This window comes from Triturus cristatus, chromosome 4_1, assembly GCF_964204655.1.
Source record: "Triturus cristatus chromosome 4_1, aTriCri1.1, whole genome shotgun sequence".
In the NCBI taxonomy this organism is placed as follows: domain Eukaryota; kingdom Metazoa; phylum Chordata; class Amphibia; order Caudata; family Salamandridae; genus Triturus; species Triturus cristatus.
Genome location: NC_140585.1, coordinates 664498228 through 664513341, shown reverse-complemented (window position 1 = coordinate 664513341; position 15114 = coordinate 664498228). Strand labels below are relative to the sequence as shown.

The 15114-nt window shown below is 45.3% G+C and overlaps 1 protein-coding gene across 1 annotated transcript in view; it reads left to right on the top strand.

Annotated features, from left to right (window-relative positions):
- The window catches only part of PDZRN4 (PDZ domain containing ring finger 4), a 2469118-nt gene that overhangs the window by 561071 nt on the left and 1892933 nt on the right, over positions 1–15114 (top strand). The gene's annotated exons all lie outside the window — the stretch shown is intronic.

The window sequence follows — 15114 nt, the reverse complement described above, 5'->3', positions numbered from 1 at the left end:
AACCTGTGATCCTTTTTTCATATCCGCTCATCTTAGACATCTGAATGCACTGCTTGGGTGCCATTTAGAGCATAGATAACAACTGTGGCACCTTTATAACTGCTCAGCAAGTTTAACGCATTGTGGACTGCATTATGAGCCCTGTGATTTGGTTAATCTTGCCATTTATCTTTTGAAGAGAAACCTACAGATATTAGAAGCTACTAGTTTGTACCTATTCTAAATTAATATTACTGTTTCAGGTCATAAAGAGTCTCCAGAAAAAAATGTTTAGTTGCCCTTCCAGTCATGTCGGAGAGAAAGAGTGATCCATCGCCAATACCAAATATTGATCAGGGATCAATAACATCATAACAAAATGGCCCATACACATTCATCCAGAATCCCTGATGCGCTGGGGTCAATTTATACGTCCAAACAATTCTTTCCTTTTTATACATTCAAATGAGACATCTTTTAATAACTAATCCTTTAATATCAACTTTCCTTCTATTTGGTCGATGGACCAATTAGTTGAATAGTTGATGGCAAAGATAACTACTGACTTATCAACCAATTAGTCAATAGAATGATCAGACTCTCGATAATATTAATAATTAATTTTTATCGCAAATATAAAGGTTAATGCTCAGTTGCATTTGGTCACAGATTACAAACACTGAATCTCACACAAGAAGAAATTATATATGAAAATACAAACTCATCCAAATTAACAATGACTTTATGCTATGAAGGAGTGGATAGAGTAAGAGATAAAAGTTCCACCAAATATTTATGCCAAACATAATATACCTAACAGAGGGGATAGATGAAGACACAATAGTTTCATCTATATAATACATATCAATAAATCATTGACGGAGTGGAAAGGTGGAGAGACAATAGTTTCAGAGACAAAATACATTAATATTTAGGTTCTGAGAACGATTTAGACTAAATACAAACCTGTTGGTCTGTAGGAAAACAGACAGGGTCAGGAACAGCTAGGACTCTCTGCAAACCGACGGACAGCGATGCATCTCGCCTCTTCTCTCTTGTCAGCTTAATCTCTAAACCACACCCCTAAAGACACCCCAATTATACCCTAAAATTGACATGTCCATCCCACAATTATTGCAAACTATCATCAAACTCACACAGGGTTTGGTGGGCTTGGGAGGTGGCGTTGTCACACCACCATGATTTCACTTTTAATTCAACAACTTCGTTGTGTAAATTAGTTCCCAGGGTCTGAGTTTTAAATTGTTCTCAGTTCCCCACATAAGATACAGAATTTAACAATTCTCTTTCACAAATTAACATCATCTGCAGTGTGCATCTCCGGTCCCACGCCTGGGTACAGCATTTGGCAGTCATCTGACACTCTGGCTTTCACCCTTTTCACGTCATCTGCAGTGCCCAGCTTGTCTTGTCTTGCCTCATGACAGAGGCCTCTCTCCTTGGAGCTCTCCCTCCCACATTAGTTAATTTTACAAAGATGGCTGCTTCATCCAGCACACTAAAGTAAATGAAAATGAACATTCATTAATTATATGATAATGAAACCTTCACTGTTTACCACCCACCTTGCGCTATTCTCCATTAATGTTACCTAGCATAAGCTTAGTGCATAAAGCGGCAGTAATATTTACTTTAAAGCAGGATGCAACATACTGATGCACGTGCGGCCTATTCGTGCAACTTCTTCATTTTCTTTCAAAGCACAAAAGTTATTACAATATTATTTATTTACGTGTTAGTTCGGCATGCGCAAAGCCGTTCCTTGTGCTCATGTTGGGTGTATGTTAGGTGTACTACAACTACTTACTGTTAGTACGTATTATGGGGGTATTATTTCGAGAAGATTTCATTTTTGCGAAACCCTGCACCATGAAGAGGAAAGGGTCAAGATACACATTTCTGTTCTCTCAGTTTGAGTTTGTGACTTCTTTCTTTTGTAAGAAGTTACAACATGGTGCTTGTTTCTTTTTAAAATATATCTGAGACTTTGATAAGTTCTTATAAGGATGAACCAGTTGCTGGAATAGTTCTCACACACCCTTTTTTTTTTAGATCTAGCTACAAACAGCTTTAGATGTCAGATGACCTTGTGATATCAAGTCTTCAAAAAACGTCATTAACAAGCACGGAGTGAAAAGCATGGGCAGCAAGATGGCCCCTAGCCGTTGGCCTTCACCTGTTTTTTTTTAGGTATGCCATTTGCTTGGAGGGCTCTCTACCAATGTCACAGCATTCCATGGATTTTTACATTTTCCCATCAATGTTTGCATAGGGTTTTTAGGAAGAGGTGTCAGGTTGTGCTTTTGTTAGATTGCTGACCCAACGTGACAGTATTTAACATCCCGTGTAAGTTTCTATGTATTTAGTTCGCTGGTGCAACAACATTTTAAATGCCGATTTATGGTCAAGTGGGTGCAGTTTAGAAGCATTATACTGTAATAAAGACACGCTGGTATTTGCGCATTCATTTGTTATGCCTTGCTGTCATGATAACGCGTTGGAGTTTTGTTTTCATTCACTAAGAGAAAGGTTGATTACACACACACAAATGCTTTCATAAAGATGCAACCAACATACTGGCCATATGTGTATGTTTCACATCTATTGCTATTTCACAAAGGGAAGACGTACTCGCACATACCCTTTCTGAAAAATGCACCCAAAATCCTTGCCTTCCTCTCGTGGTAATCTGTTTTGTCACTTTGCTTTTTCTGCTACCGGTATTATTCCCTTGCTAACAAGAACTACTAAATACTAATTTGTAACAACCACCCTGCATTAAACAATTTGATTTACTGACAAACGCACTGTGCAATTTCTACTTAAACTAACATGCTTTTAAACTTAATAAATAACTTCAATTTGTTGCACTAGCACTGTCCTAACAGGGTATAAGCCATCCAATTATGAATGACAAACTTGCATCACTACTTCATATACATTTCCAAATTGCAACATTGCTCCCCTTTTACTAATATAATTTACATGAATAAATAATGTGCCTTTGTATAATGCATCCATATTTAACCAGCCTTTCTTTCATATGACTTTTCTGTCATATTTCAGAAACTCCTTCATTGTTTTATTCAACCTGTGGAAAAAAATCCCACCAATTTATATACTAAATATCTTACTGATGTAAAGTGAAAAAGTATAAAACATGCTTCTGAACTATAACAACCAACTCCATGTTACCAGTTGTTAAAAACAAAATATATTACTAGCCAAACCCATTCCCTTTTAAAAAAAAGTTATTCAAATTATTTGTGCTACACCAAATACTACTTTGTTCCTGCGCTACTATCGCAGCAATTCTCATCTGCATGTAACTAAGAAGTATCTCTTAGCACATTTATATACTTGCCATCTTTTGCGTGGTATTCCCAGAATTTTTGCCTCTACCTCCTGTATTTTTGATGCTGTGCTGGTTTTAGTTTTTGCTGGCTTATATGCTTTGGGCACTTTGTCACTGCTGATGAGTGTCAAACTGCAAGTGCTCCCTGTGTAAATTGTTATTACAATTTGTTCTCCCTGATTGGCATATTTGATTTACCGGTAAGTCCCTAGTAAATGTCACTGAGTGTGCCAGGGCCTATAAATTAAATGCTGCTAGTGGGCCTGCAGCAATGATTGTGCCACCCACAAGAGTTGCACTGAAATGGTATAGCAAACCTGCCACTGCAGTGTCTGTGCGCAGTTTTAAACTGCCATGTCGACCTAGCAAGTGCACCCACTTGCTAGGCCCTAACCTTCCCTTTTCTTAGATGTAAGGCACCCCTTTGGTAGGCCCAAAGTAGCCCCAAGGGCAGGGTGCAGTGTATGTGAAAAGTAGGACATGTACTGGTGTCTGAGACATGTCCTTACAGTGAATACTGAAAAGTTTGTTTTTCCCTATTGAAAGGCTATCTGCCCCATACGATAGAATGGGAAATACTTTGTAACATCTTACAAGTATAACTTCCCACTGGGACAAGATAGAGAAATAAGGTTTAGGCTCTCTGAACTCAGAATTTAATAACACATCTTTAGTAAAGTTCATCAGCACGCACGCCCTGACCTCCACCGACTACATCCTCCTCGGAGACCTGAACTTTCACCTTGAGAACAACAACGACAACAACTCCACAACCCTGATCGATAACCTCGCCGACCTTGGACTGAAGCAACTCGTCACAACGCCCACCCACTCCGCCGGCCACACGCTCAACCCCGTCTTCTCCTCAAGCCCGCACGTCTCCGTCAGCCACACCACCGAACTCCTCTGGACCGACCACCGCTGCATCCATTTCGCCTTCCAGAAACCCACCACACACCACCGCATCCAACAGATCCCCCTCCGCTGCTGGAGCGAAATCACCAAAGACCAACGACATGCAAACCTCGCTCTCAGCCCACCCACCGAACCCTCCAACACTAACGACGCTGTCCACAGCCTCAGACGCTGGATCGAGGACTGCGCCAACACCCTCACCCCGCTGGAGAACCCTCCGCACAGAGACACCAGCAAGAGGGCCAGCTGGTTCACCCCAGAACTCCTTGCCTCCAAGCAAGCCTGCCAAAAACTAGAGACGGAATGGCACAGTGAACAAACTCCGGACAGCCACGCAGCACAAAAGGACGCCATCCGCAACCACCACCTCCTCATCAGGGCGGCCAAAAGGACCTCCTTCAAAGACTGCCTCGACAACAACGCACACAATAGCAAGGAGCTCTTCAACATTGTGAAGGAACTCTCCAACCTCAGCTTCAACACCAACGACATCTTGCCATCGCAAGCCCTGTGCGACTCCCTCGCCACCTTCTTCCACTGCAAGATAGCAGACATCCATGACAGCTTCAACACCCAGACAGCCCCAACAGACAGCAAAATAACAGACCCTCCGCACACCATCGACCATGACCCCCTGATAGCCTGGGCCAGCGTGAGCGTCGATGACACCATCAAGACCATGAGCACAATCCACTCCAGCTCTCAGTCAGACCCATTCCCGCACCACATGTTCAACAAAGCAAGCAGCTCCATCGCACCCCACCTGCGCAACGTCATCAACCTCTCCCTCGAGACCAGGACCTCCCCAGAGAGCTGGAAACACACCGAGATAAACGCCCTACTCAAAAAACCTAAGGCAGACCCAAGAGACCTCAAGAACTTCCGGCCCATCTCTCTGCTCCCCTTCCCGGCCAAGGTCATCGAGAAAATCATCAACAGACAGCTAACCCGATACCTCGAAGAAAACAGAATCCTGGACCCTTCCCAGTCAGGGTTCCGCAGCAACCACAGCACCGAGACTGCCCTCATTACCGCCACCGACGACATCCGGACCCTGCTGGACAATGGTGAGACCGCAGCACTCATCCTCCAAGACCTCTCCGCCGTCTTCTACACCGTCTGCCACCGCACGCTACACGCACGCCTCCACGTCGCAGGGATCCGAGACAAGGCTCTGCATTGGACCACCTCCTGCCTCTGTGGCAGAACCCAGAGCGTCCGCCTCCCTCCATTCCGTTCCAAAGCCTCCGAGATCATCTGCAGCCTACCCCAGGGATCATCCCTCAGCCTGACACTGTTCAACATCTACATGGCCCCGCTCGCACACATCGCCCGACAGCACGACCTCAACATAATCTCCTATGCCGATGACACGTAACTGATCCTCTCCCTCACCAAGGACCCCATCACCGCCAAAGTCAACCTCCACGAAGGAATGAAGGCCATCGCCGACTGGATGAAGATCAGCCGTCTGAAGCTGAACTCGGACAAGACGGAGGTCCTCATCACCGGCTCCAACCCTTCAGCCTGGGATGACTCCTGGTGGCTGACGGCACTGGGGGCAGCCCGACACCCACCGACCACGCACACAACCTGGGAATCCTCCTCGACTCAATGCTCTCAATGACCAAGCAAGTCAACGCCGTCTCCTCCTCCTGCTTCAACACCCGCCACATGCTCCGCAAGATCTACAGATGGATCCCGACAGATACAAGAAAGACAGTCACCCAGGCCCTCGTCAGCAGCAGACTCGACTACGGAAACACCCTCTATGCGGGAGCCCCGACCAAGCTCATCAAACGACTACAGCGCATCCAAAACGCCTCGGCACGACTGTACCACGACACGGCCACATCACCCCCTACTTGAGAAACCTGCACTAGCTCCCCGTCAACAAAAGGATATCCTTCAAGCTCCTCATCCACGCACACAAAGCACTCCACAACACTGGCCCAGCCTACCTCAACAGACTGCTCTCCTTCTACATCCCCCAACCACCAGCTACGTTCCGCTGACCTCTCACTCGCCACCGTCCCACGCATCCGAAGAACAACCACCGGTGGGAGATCCTTCTCCCACCTCGCCGCCAAGACATGGAACACCCTCCCACTGAGCCTACGACAGACCCAAGACCTGCTGACCTTCAGGAGGATACTCAAGACCTGGCTGTTCGATCAGTAGCACCCCCCAGCACCTTGAAACCCTTGTGGGTATGTAGTGCGCTTTACAAATGATTGATCGATTGATTGATGTTAGAAATGGTGATCTCTAGTTGGCAGAGGTAGGTACCTATGTCCAAATAGGGACCTTTTCTTCTAGTCAGGTTAAGGGGGATACACACTCTAGATAACCCCTGCTTACCCCCTTGGTAGCTTGGCATGAGCAGATAGGCTTATCCCAAAGGCAATGTGTAAAGTATTTGTACCAACACTCACAGTAACACAGTGATATCGCCACAAATGGACACTACACTGGTTTAGAAAAACTTAACAAGACCAAAATCACAAAAATCCAACATACAAGTATTAAGAAAAATGACTTTCAAAAGGTTTTAGTGACTGGCTCCATAGAAAACTATGGGTGCATGATTTCTTGCAAAGTACCGGTCGTTGCGACAAAATTCACCAAGCCAAACAGCCACAGCGATAGGAAGCATTGAAAACCAAAGAGTTGCGTCATTCCTGAGACCTTCTTGGATGCGATGGGACAGTTCTGCTGCACACAGGGGAGCAATGTGTTGGGTACGGTTAGTAGGGGGAAGCGATGTGTTGATTCTGAGACGACTCCGATCCGCGGGTGATGCGTCGGGGAAAACTTGCCGCACAGAGACGATGCATGGAAATCTGGGATGCGTTGGCAAACGATGCAGCGGCATCGAGCGGCACTGCATCGATTTCTTCAGCTGTGATTCCTCGCTGCTTCAATTCTTGCAGCGGCGACAAACTCTGCGTCGGTTTCAGCAGTGGCGCAGCGGTACTGGGACATTCTTCTCGCACCACTGTCGTAAGAAGAGCGATGCATCGATTTTCTTGTTGTTGCGTTGCTTTCCAGCTCCCAGCAGCAGAAACAACCTTCAGAGGCCCCAAACAGGCACTTCTTGGCAGGTCAGAACACCCAGCAAGGAAGTTCAGGAGAGCTGGGGGTGAAGTCTTTGTGTTCCTGAGACTTCAAAACAGTAGGCAAGCTCTACTCAAGCCCTTGGAGACTTTCCTCAAGCAGGGGACACAGCACACAGCAAAGTCCTTCTCCTTTCCTTGGCAGAAATAGCAACTGCAGGCCAACCCCAGACACACAGCAAGAGCAGTACTTCTCCGTTTCACCAGCTCTTCTCCTTGGCAAAGGTTCCTCTTGATTCCAGAAGTAGTCTAAAGTTCAGGGGTTTTAGGTCTAATACTTATACCCCAAAATGTCTTTGTTCTCTTTGTGCAAAAAAACCCTGTGCCCAGTCAAAACCAGTTCTGTCCTCTCTGGTACAGCTTCCTAGCAGGAGGTGGTGACAGCATTTTGTGAAAGTAGACCAGGCCCATTCATGTGAAAGGAAATCTCATCCCCCTATTCTAAATGCAGCACAGGTCTATTCAGCCCAACCCCGACTCATCAGGCTCTCTGGAGCTACTGCTCCTCCCCAGTCCAATCCCCTGACACTCCAAACCCAGAAAGTCAATCCACATCCTAGCAGAGGCACACTGGGTGACTAAACAAGAATATACCTATTTTCTAAAAGTGGTATTTTGAAACACAGAATGTAAAAATCACCCTCACTAAAAGATGAATGTTATCATTGAGTTCATGCATACTAAACTTTATTTTCCAACCTTGTTCGCCGTGGCAGTTATGTTTATAAGATGTTATAAACAAACTCCCCATTCTTTCCTATAGGAGCAGGTAGCCTTGCAATAGTGAAAAACAAAATTGGCAGCAATTCACTATCAGGACATGCCACACACACCAGGGCATGACCTACCTTTCACATACACTGCACTCTGCCCAGAGGGGTACCTTGGGCCTACCTTAAGGGTGACTGACATGTAAGAAAAGGGAAGATTACGGCCTGGCAAGCGGGTGCACTTGCCAAGTCAAATTAAATCAAATCAAAATAAGCTTTATTGTATTTTAGAAGTATAAAATCACAAAAGCGACAAAACAGATAAAAACATGATTCTCTGCTAAAAATAAAATTGCACTGAACTACTATATCTTGTTCATTTGTAAGTGCATTAAAAAAAGAAACAGAAATATACACTACATGCGTACAGAACAATCCTATACAATAATAGCTGGACTACTTTCTAGGAGGGTTGAACATTAATGCTTTTCCTCACTCTCAATATGCACTTTAGATAACCAACCATAACTCCAATGCAGTAATCGCTTTCCAGTAATTGCAAGTATAACAGAGATGGTTGACATTGTCTCCATCCCCCCTCCTTAACAGAGGCAGTATCCATCTTGATCTTTCGGATAGCATAAAATTTGCAAAATAAAATTACATGAATATTGGATTGTGGGGATGTATCATCACAGGGACAACAACATAATTCTCTGGACCAGTTATTAATCTCTAGGTAGCTAATCAACCGGTAAAAAGTCCCAATTCTAAAACGAGTTAAAACATACCTATCATGCCCCCCTAAACATTTCGATAGGTAGGGTTGCATGTCATAGGTTGATAAAATCAATTGATGCTGAGTTACTGTGGGTTTTTTCATCTCCAGTGCAAGTCTGATTATCTCAACATGGGACATAAATATAGCTTTAAATTCTTTCTGGGAGACAGAGTTCATCGTCTCTGAGCAGGTATAGTAAGCTAAATGGCCAAGATCATTCATGAAGTTGTTTACATAATTCAACCAAGGAATCTTGGTAACAGTCCAACTTCATGGAGTCTTTAAATATTTCCTGATTGAGACCTGTGCTACTGGCGGTCCATATCCTGTGCCAAAGTAGCACTGGTTTATTTTAATAACATCTGTAATGTACAATATACCCAGTTCACTATGGCAATTAAACACAGGAGAACTGGCAGGTAACGCTAAAAAAATCTTTAAAAAGCATTTTCAACGTATTGAATAGGGGCGGGATCATGAAAGACCCAAACTCCTGCCCCATAGATAGCAATACTTACACATTTTGCCTGATAAATCTTGAGGAGAATCCCTGGGGGCCTTTTGCCCATTTTAAAAAAAAAGAAAATTGAAAAGGGGCGCAGTCAAATTCATAAACAAAAGGCTTCGACTCCAAGAACCAGTGTGATCAAATAGGACATCCAGATATGAGAACATATTTGTGGATACCACCCTGCTTTCCCCAAGTGGCAGAGTCCTCAGTTTCTGTTTTCCTCTCCTGCAGGTCATAACAAAAGTTTTTTGGGCGTTCAATTTTAATCCCAAGTCAACACGGCAGCTAACAACTGCGCACAGACACTGCAGGGGCAGGTCTGAGTTACTGTTTCATAACTACTCGTGTGGGTGGCACAATCAGTGCTGCAGGCCCACTAGTAGTATTTGATTTACCAACCCTGGCACAGTCAGTGCACTTTACTAGGGAATGGCCAGTAAATCAAATATGCCAATCAGGAAGAACCAATCATAATAACAATGTACACAGGGAGCACTTGCACTTTGACACTGATCAGCAGTGGCAAAGTGCCCAAAGCATCTAAGCCAGCAAAAATGAAATCCAGCACAGCATCAAAAATACAGGAGGTAGAGGCAAAAAATCAGGGGAAACCACGCCAAAGATGCCAAGTCTAACAAGATGGTTTTTAAATTGTGTTTGAAAATGCCACTTTTAGAATGTAGGCATTTTCTAGTTTAACCATTCTGTGTGCCTCTGCCAGTTTGTGGATTGACTATCTAGTTTTGGAGTAACAGGATTGGGGATGTGCATTCACTGTAGACAGCCACTGGGGGGAGGTTGAGGTGTGTCTGGCCCTTCCTGGAAGACTCCGAGCTGAGCTGAATAGACCTTATCTGCATTTAGAGTAGTGGAAAGAGTTTTCCTTGCACCTCAATAGGGCCTGTCTCCCTTGCACAATGCTGTCTCCACCCCCTGTGGTCATACTGCAACAGTGAGGACAGAACTGGTTTGAACTGGGCTCAGAGACCCTTGCACAAAGAGAACAAAGACAAAATGGGGTATAAGTAGTAGACCTTAAACCTCAGACATTTAGATCACTTCTGGACTCAAGAGGAACCTTTGCCAAGGAGATGAGCTGGAGAGCTGTGAGGAGGAGTACTGCCCTTTTGCGGTGTGCTGTGTGGGGTTGGCCTGCAGTTGCTGTTTCTACCAAGGAGAGGACACAGACTGGAATGTTTCTGTGAACCTGCTTGAAGAAGAATCTCAAAAGGCCTGTGTGTGCTGACCGCCTGTTCTGAAATCTCAGGGACACAAAGACTTCATTCCCAGCTCCCCTGAACTCTATTGCTGAGAGTTCTGACCTGCTTGGAGGTGCCTAGTCCAGTTTTTGGGCCTCTGGCGGTTGTTTCTGCTGTTGGGAGCTGGAAGAAACAAGAAGTAAGAAAACCTGTCTTTGATGCCGTCAGCAATGCCGCTGTGAAGCCGCGAGTTGCACCAAGGACCAGAGGCATCGCTTGTGAAGTGCACGACACACTGCCCAGCCTGCACTGCAGCTCCGATGCCCTTCGACACCTGCCGACGCCTGCAGTTATCGGCATTTCCCAACGGTACTGCTCGCAACAACTCCGTCATCGCCAGCGCCTGCATTCTGTTATCGCGGTGCTGATAACCACCGAGGTTGACTCCACGAACTCACTGACTTTGCATCGTCACCATAACCAATGCCTTACCACCGATGCAACCGTCTTCCCATGTCCTGGACTTGACACGTCGCCTCCTTGCAGTCACAACACCTCACCTCTCCTGTGGCAGCCAGGGAGCCGGGCTTGACATCTGCACCAACGCCTCACCTCCACGACGCTGTGCATTGTCATGGACTTCGTTTCCAAGGTACTGTTTGTTGGGGGTCCGTGTGACTCCATGCCTGATGCCGCGCTTCTCGCGGTCGATCCCGTACTTTGGGTTCATTGCTGTCACGACAAAACTCTAAGTGGAACATTTGTTTTCTACAAGCTTTATTTTTGCAATAACTGTTCTAATGTCATATTCTTGTTACATGTATGTTGGATTTTTGTAGTTTTGGTCTTGAGTTTTACTGTGTGTTTTGAGTACAAATACTTTCCACATTGCCTTTGGGATAAGCCTGCCTGCTCATGCCAAGCTACCTAGGGGGTGAGCAGGAGTTATCTGAAGTGTCTATCCTTCTTATCCTGACCAAAAGCAAGGGTCCTTATTTGGAGAAAGGTACCTATGTCTGCCAACTAGAGACCCCCATTTCTAACAAATACCTAACAAATTAGTTTTTGATGTACTCATCAATACCAACAATGGAAGGAAAGTATGCAGTTTTAAAAATGAAACATGAGAAGTGGGTGGTCTTGAACCTCATGTACCACTAATTTACTTGCCTCATGCACCAGACCTTGTTATGTTTTTCTTTCACACTTACTACGTAACACAAGTAAAACCATTTACCAATTATGTGCCACGCTGCGTCCTGCTAGTTTCACTTTCTATTCAAATTTCCTAACCGACAAAAGACACTTGCTACTCCGAGCCTTGCAATCAAGGTCAATATGTATGCACTACTATTAATAGCAGGTGTGCAGAGACAGTGGGGCCATGCCATGGTTTAATGTTGCATGGGATGAACAATGTTATATACCCTTCTAATTTTAATGTGCATGCCTTTTAGGTTCAATACTTAGTACTCGATTATGAGCTCTGTTTTAATTCTGAAGCGACATTATCTGACCTTACTGTCCCCATTTGAATGATAAGGTCTGCAATAACTATGTGGGCCCATTAGGTTTCATGTGAGGGCTCTGGTTGCTCAAAGCCTCTGAAGCCTCAAATTGAAATGCTGGAGAAGGAGGAGAATTAACTGGGGTACTCCACCTGGGAATTATGATTACCATGGGTAATTCCTCATTTCTCATGGGAACCTCCATAGTATTAGTAACTACATCGGGGTGGAGTTATTGGGGAAAAATCCTGGGAACTTGCAATAGGTTCCTTACAATACAAGTATCATCCTCTTACTCCTTTTTATATCACTGTGAAGATACATCTTACTTCTGCTAACACAGACTAAGTAAAGGACCCTACTCCCAGTTTCCAATGTTTTGTAGACTTAGATGTTGCTTCCTTATTGATTTTCCTCACTAAGGGGCCGATTCCGATCCGGGTCGGAAAGCACTACGACCGAGCCGGATCCGGAGTGTTTTCCGACCGAGCCGGAGTCCTGCAGTCCGACTGAGCGAGTACGATGCGGGCGTATGCTGCCGGACTCGGTTCGGTCGGACTCCCATAGAAGTCAATGGGAGCCGGTCGTACGACGCATACATGGGCTCCCATTGACTGAATGGGTACGTCTCGCGCAAGGGCGCCCCCTACAGTGGGTACGCGTCAGTGCCATCTGCACCGTACATGACTGTGTTGGGGGGACCCTTGGGTCTCCCCCTGTGTCCGAGTCGTAGGGCTGTGGGTGACAGGGGATCCGATGCGGACTCCCAAAGGCAACCACCCGGATGTTTTACGAGCCGGACACTACGGCTTGCACAGGCTGTCCGACGCGTGCATCGTACTGGCTCGGTCGTAATCCGCGTCCATTGCACGCCACGGTTAGCTTACGACCGAGATGTACGGAGCGGTTCGGACCCGGAAACGACTTGGTCGGTGAATTTCACGTAGCTTGCATCGTACTTGCTCGCTCGTACAGCTGTATGAGTCGGGCGGAAAACACGCGTACGGCTCATAGTTTTTCCGGCCGGATCGCGTTCAGTGCCCTTCCGACCCGGATCGGAATCGGCCCCTAAGCTGGGCCTATTTACTTTACCAATGCTTGTTTTTTTATTTTGTGCCTCAACCTCCACAAAACACTGGGGCATGACCCATTACCCCTACAAACCCTAGGAGCATGATGATTGATGTAAGATGAAGGTTCAAACCACCATCTGAAAGTGGAATTGTCTACCAGATTCTGTAAGTGTAAAAGTACACAGTAGTAGTGAATCTTCTCTACAACAGTGCCTGTTTATGGTTTAAAGACATTGCATACGTTTCCCAATAGAAGAGCCATGACTGATGACTTAAAGGTGCTGGGACCTCAAAAATGCCACTCTCATCTTCATTCGTGAAGACCAGACCTCACATTGACTTGATACAGGTCTTTACCTTGGAGGTGATTTAGTGCTGTCAGAGAATTCTCCCCATTGAATGACTGTAGAAAGCTCTTCCTGTTAAGTTAAAGCCGATCTCTGATAATCCACAATAATAGCTTATTTATGCAAAATTGAACTTTTCTGTTGCTGCAAGATTTTATTTCAAGGGAACTTATTAGGCAATTTCAGGAGCAGCAGCAAACTATGTAAGGAAAGAGAAAGACGAGCAATGGCTTCAAGCTGGTCCTGACAAACACCCAATGATGTCCTGTCTTATTTTTAAAATCCATTGATATTAAGCCAGACCCTGGGAATGCTGTAAATATCTAGTTTATCTTCATTCTCAGAGTGGGTAACTGAATAATTCAGAATTCCCAAATAATCAACTACAAGCCGCTGGATTTAGTGGTTCAGGCTCGCGTAAACAAACGCTATTGTTTTGCTTCTAATTGGGAGTCCCTTTCATGTAACGCCACAGGCAGTAATCTCTGGTTGATCGGTCGTCTTTCCCTTGTGCCCCTTCAATCACCGGAAGTGTGAGCGTGTCCTTCATTTTACATCTGGATTAGATGACTACAATGAACATCGCTTTCTAGACAAAGTCCTCGAGAAAGCCACATAATGTTTGCAGCATTTGTTTCTCAGTTTGATATAGGGCGAGCTCAACCCGAAGGTATTGGAGCGCTTTACATGAGCACCAGTTGCCTTACACGAGGACACATTCATTGTTGGTAGGGACGGGAGATTGATTGATTTGCCAGACTCACAGGATGTTGCGCCCACGCCGAGACTCGAACCTGCCTCCTCAGCTCCCAAGTCAGCTGCTCTGGCCGTTACTCCACATCCTCTGCACCATACCTTTCTCGGTTGTAATTTTTATTTTTTTGTCAACCAGTGTATATTGCTGCCAGTTGATTGCCTGAACAGTGTGTACACCACGGGAAATGTCAGTCTTTCACTCGTTAGCAGAGAAGTGTGACATAGCAGAGGAGCTGCAAAGAGAATTTTTTGGCCTTGACTACAGGTCGAAAACCTCAGCTGAGGTCGGTTCCATATTAAAATAAAATCAAGATATATTGGCGCAGGGAAGAAACGCTTAGCTTCCTGCAGTGCTGCAATGTTAACTATATTGCACTGAATCGGACTATTGTCTTCAAGGTGCAGAACACAAATAAACGCAAGGAGCCTATTTGGAAATGTAAAAACATGTTACCGACACCTGTTGGCTAGGGGAGTCCTCTTTATCTGGCATTGATTGAATATTTTCAACTTTTGCGCTCATACATGATCCAGTACATGGATCAACAGCGTCTTTGCGCTTAAACATGGATGTAACACTCCTGAGGCTGTATTAGATAAAGTGTGACAACCTCACACAAGGTCATTGCAGACACTGCCCCCAGTCTTAAACTTTCCACCTCCAAATTATTGTTTTAGGTATGTCAGGCGAATGGAAGTAAAGCAAAACGACAGCATGAAGAATGCTTTATGCTATCACACAAAAGGGCAGAACTGGAGACCGTGTCTGTAATGACCTAGAGACTGGTGATTACCCTACACATGGCCCTCGGTCACGGTAGGCCCTGCGGCACACCTTTACTG